The sequence below is a fragment of the Vulpes vulpes genome, chromosome 4 (genome assembly GCF_048418805.1).
Source record: "Vulpes vulpes isolate BD-2025 chromosome 4, VulVul3, whole genome shotgun sequence".
In the NCBI taxonomy this organism is placed as follows: Eukaryota; Metazoa; Chordata; class Mammalia; order Carnivora; family Canidae; genus Vulpes; species Vulpes vulpes.
In genome coordinates, this window is record NC_132783.1 from 21,909,829 (window position 1) to 21,914,678 (window position 4,850).

Sequence of the window (4,850 nt, forward strand, 5' to 3'; positions counted from 1 at the left end):
CAGAGGGTGATTTTAATATGGCAATTAGTCCCTGACCAAATGGACAATAAAAAAATTGTGTTCTGTGAATTTCCCTGTATGTAAATTTCACATGATTTTTCGAGGAAAAGTTTTTTTTAAGATTTATTTATTTATTCATGAGAGACAGAGAGAGAGAGAGAGAGAGAGAGAGAGAAGCAGAGACACAGGCAGAGGGAGAAGCAGGCTCCATGCAGGGAGCCCGACATGGGACTCCATCCCAGGTCTCCAGGATCATGCCCTGGGCAGAAGGCAGGCGCTAAGTGCCTAAGTTTACAGTGTTTGAATGAAACACTCACATCATCTACAAAGGAAGTAAGAAAGGCTGCTCTGGAAAAAACAGAAGAAATAAATGAGCAGATTAGAAAAGAGAAAGAGGAAGGTGAGGCTCGAATGCGACAAGCATCCAAGAATGCAGAGAAATGAACTGGTGGAAGTGGAAATGGCAGTAAAAACTGGTCAGAAGATGATTTGCAATTACTAATTAAAGCTGTGAACCTCTTCCTTGCTGGAACAAATTCAAGATGGGAAGTTATCGCTAATGATAAGACTATACACTCTTCTTCTGGAGTCAAGAGAACTGCCAAAGATGTTATTGGCAAAGCAAAGAGTCTTCAAAAACTTGACCCTCTTCAAAAAGATGACATAAACAAAAGGGCTTTTGATAAATTTAAAAAAGAGCATGGAGTGGTGCCTCAAGCCAACAATGCGACACCTTCAGAACGATTTGAAGGCCCGTACACAGATTTCACTCCTTGGACAACAGAAGAACAGAAGCTTTTGGAACAGGATTTAAAAACGTACCCAGTAAATACACCTGAAAGGTGGGAAAAAATAGCAGAAGCAGTGCCTGGCAGGACAAAGAAGGACTGCATGAAGCGATATAAGGAACTTGTCGAGATGGGAAAAGCAAAGAAAGCTGCTCAAGAGCAAGTGCTGAATGCAAGTAGAGCCAAGAAATGACTTATGACAATCTTTGTTGTGTGGGCATTTTTATAATAAAACTGAAAATTTTGTACAAAAAAAAACCACCCAGGGATCCCCCAGGAAAATGTTTTTAAAAGATTTTATTTACTTATTTGACACAGAGACAGCGCACAAATTGGTGGAGTGGTAAGCAGGGAGACTGAGAAATAGGTTCCCCACTGAGCAGAGAGCCTGATGGGCTCCATCCCACGGTCTTGGGATCATGACCTGAGCCAAAGGCAGATGCTTAACCAACTGAGCCACCCAAGGAAAAGTTTTTGATCTATACCACAAATCAAGCATTGGACAGCAGACACATCAGTTGTGGACCTCACATTTCTGAACAATTTAGAAAGCCCACAAATCCATAGTTATTAATATTGTTATTTTTTGCCATTATCGTTGTTATTGCTTAGTTGAAATTCCATTATAACTGCACCTTCTGTAGTCAAGTAATTTATTTGTCTGGAACAATGCCAGTCTAGTGAAGCATATGATGCACATTAAGATCTACTTCTCTGATTATCCCTAGTCCTCATACAGTGAGAGCAGGTGTTGGGAAGAGTAGCAGTTTTACTCGCTCTAGAGTCTCTATCTTCACCAAGATTCAAGAGAGCTGTTAAGAGAAATGCATTTGTCTAGACAGAGAGGGAAAACTATTCTCTATCATTTCCATTTCTAACTTCTTTTGAATAAAAAAAACAAAAACAAAAACAAAACCTCCACCATTGTAGGAAAATTTTACTGATAGGTAAAAGAAGCCCCAGAAGATCCTCACAAATCTGAAATGGGGCCTTTTCATTTAAGTATAATGGACTTGGATGAAGATATGAATGCGAAGGGTGAAGCTTGAATATTCTTCTGTCTCACAACATTTATATCTGCTATCCACAGCATCTTCTTGTCTAGGTATATGATACAGGTTAAGAGCAAGGACTTTGGGAAAAGGTCTGCATTTGAATCAAAACCCAGGGCCAGATGGCTTCACAGGCAAATTCTATCAAACATTTAAAGAGTTAATACCTGTTCTTCTCAAACTGTTCCAAAAAAGAGAGGAAGAAAAGCTTCCAAGTTCATTTTATGAGGCCAGTATTACCCTACTACCAAAACCAGATGAAGACACTACCAAAAAGAAAAAAAGAAAGAAAGAAAGAAAGAAGAAAGAAAGAAAGAAAGAAAGAAAGAAAGAAAGAAAGAAAGAAAAGAAAGAGAAAGAAAAAGAAAGAGAACTACAGGCAATTCATTGTTTCTGATGAATATAGATGCAAAAATCCTTAACAAAATATTAGCAAACAGAATCCAACAGTACATTAAAAAATCATTCACCATAATCAAGTAAGATATTATTCCAGGGAGGCTGGTGGTTTAATATTCACATATCAATCAATATCATACATCACATCAATAAAAGAAAGGATGAAACCCATGTAAAAATTTCAGTAGAGGGCAGCCTGGGTGGCTCAGCAGTTTAGCGCTGCCTTCAGCCCAGGGCATGATCCTGGAGACCTGGGGTCGAGTCCCATGTCAGGCTCCTTGCATAGAGCCCGCTTCTTCCTCTGCCTGTGCCTCTGCCTCTATCTGTGTGCGTGTGTCTCTCATGAATAAATAAATAAATAATCTTTAAAAAATAATAATAGGGCAGCCCAGGTGCTCAGCGGTTCAGCGCCGCCTTCAGTCTAGGGCGTGGTCCTGAAGACCCGGGATCAAGTCCCATGTTGGGCTCCCTACATGGAGCCCGCTTCTCCCGCTGCCTATCTCTCTGCCTCTCTCTTTCTCTCTGTGTCTCTCATGAATAAATAAATAAAAATCTTTAAAAAATAATAATAACACTAATTTCAGTAGATGTAATGTGTTCGACAGAGTACAACATACACTCATGATAAAAACCTTCAACAAAGTAGGGACATTAGAGAACATACCTCTTATCTCTCACAGTTTGCTGATTTCTTTAGTGGATTACTTGGATTCATTTCTCTTTCTTTTTTGCATATGTGTTGCCAGTTTTTGATTTGTGGTTACCATCAGGTTTACGTATAACATCTTATGCATAAAGCAGCCTATTTTAAGTTGATGGTCCCCTTAAGTTTGAATCCATTCTAAAAGCACTTAATTTTTACTCTCTCCAAAACATTTTATGTGTATGGTGACATACTTTACATCTTTTTAATTCATGAATCCCTTGACTAGTTTTTGTAGACTCACTGCTTTTTGCTTCTTATTCTTCTTACTCCTGCTTATGGTCTTTCTTTTTCACTCAAAGCCTCCCCTCTAACATTCCTTGTAAAGTTAGTTTAGGTGTGATGAATTCCCTTAACTTTGGTTTGGGAAACTAATTCTCTCCTTTTATTCTGAATGATAGCCTTGTTGGTTAGAATATTCGTGGTTGCAGATGTTTTTTTCAGCACTTTATATATATCATGTCACTCCCTTCTGGCCCACAAAATTTTTGCTAAAATCAGCTTATAATGAAACGCCAGGACACCTTCACACTGATGTTTATAGCAGCAATGTCCACAATAGCCAAACTGTGGAAGGAGCCTAGGTGTCCATCGAAAGATGAATGGATAAAGATGTGGTTTATGTATACAATGGCATATTGGTCAGCCATTAGAAATGACAAATACCCACCATTTGCTTCAACGTGGATGGAACTGGAGGGTATTATGCTGAGTGCAGTAAGTCAATTGGAGAAGGACAAACATTATATGGTCTCATTCATTTGGGGAATATAAATAATAGTGAAAGGGAATATAAGGGAAGGGAGAAGAAATGTGGGGGATATATCAGAAAGGGAGACAGAGCATAAAGACTCCTAACTCTGGGAAATGAAGTAGGGGTGGTGGAAGGGGAGGAGGGCGGGGGGTGGGGGTGAATGGGTGACGGGCACTGAGGGGGGCACTTGACGGGATGAGCACTGGGTGTTTTTCTGTATGTTGGCAAATTGAACACCAATAAAAAATAAATTTATTATAAAAAAAGAATTTTAACTATAGGAGAATTTCATTTTGGATAGGCCTTTTACTACATTTTTGTTTGAATACATGGTTTATCTTTATTGCAATAAAGAATAAGAACATATTACAAAAAATAAATAAAATCAGCTTATAGTGTTATGGGGTTTCCCTTGTTTGTGACTATTTTCTTTTCTCTTGCTGCTTTTAAAATTCTTTTTCCCACTACTTTTTGCTGTTTTTAATTGCTGTGTGTCTGGTGTGGACCTCCATGGGTTGATTTTGTTGGGGGCTCTCTGTACCTCTTAAATCTGGATTTCTGTTTCCTTCTTCAGATTTGGGAAGCGTTCAGCTACTATATCTTCAAATACATTTTCAACCCCCTCTTCTCTTTCTTCTGGGATTCCTAGTATGCAAATGTTACTATGCTTGATGTTGTTGTTGAGTTCCCTAAATCTATTTTCATTTATTATTATTATTTTTTTCTCCTACTTATTCAGCTCGATTGCTTTCTGTAGCTCTGCCTTCCAGGTCACTGACCTCATTCTTCTGCCTCCTTGAGTTCTGCTTCCTCTCTTCTATCCAGTGTGTTTTTAATTTCAGTTACTGAGTTCTTCATCTCTGACTGGTTCTTTTTTATGTTCTCTATCTCCTTGTTGAGTGTCCCATTGAGGTTTTCCACTCTTTACTCAAATTTAGTGAGTATCTCTATGACTATTTCTTTAAATTCTCTATCAGGCATATTATCTGCATTTCATTTAGCTCTCTTGTTTTGATACTGTACTGTTCTTTTATTTGGGACATATTCCTCTATCTCCTTATTTTGTCTAATTCTCTGTGTCTGATTCTGTGTGCTTGGAATGTCAGCTACATATCCTGCCCTTAACGATAGTGACCTTTTGAAAAAGAGGTCCT

The 4,850-nt window shown here is 38.5% G+C and overlaps 1 pseudogene; it reads left to right on the forward strand.

The window, feature by feature from the left end:
* Positions 1–225: 225 nt before the first annotated feature.
* On the forward strand, positions 226–1,040 carry LOC140598713 (dnaJ homolog subfamily C member 2 pseudogene; annotated as a pseudogene).
* The last annotated feature ends 3,810 nt before the right edge of the window (positions 1,041–4,850 follow it).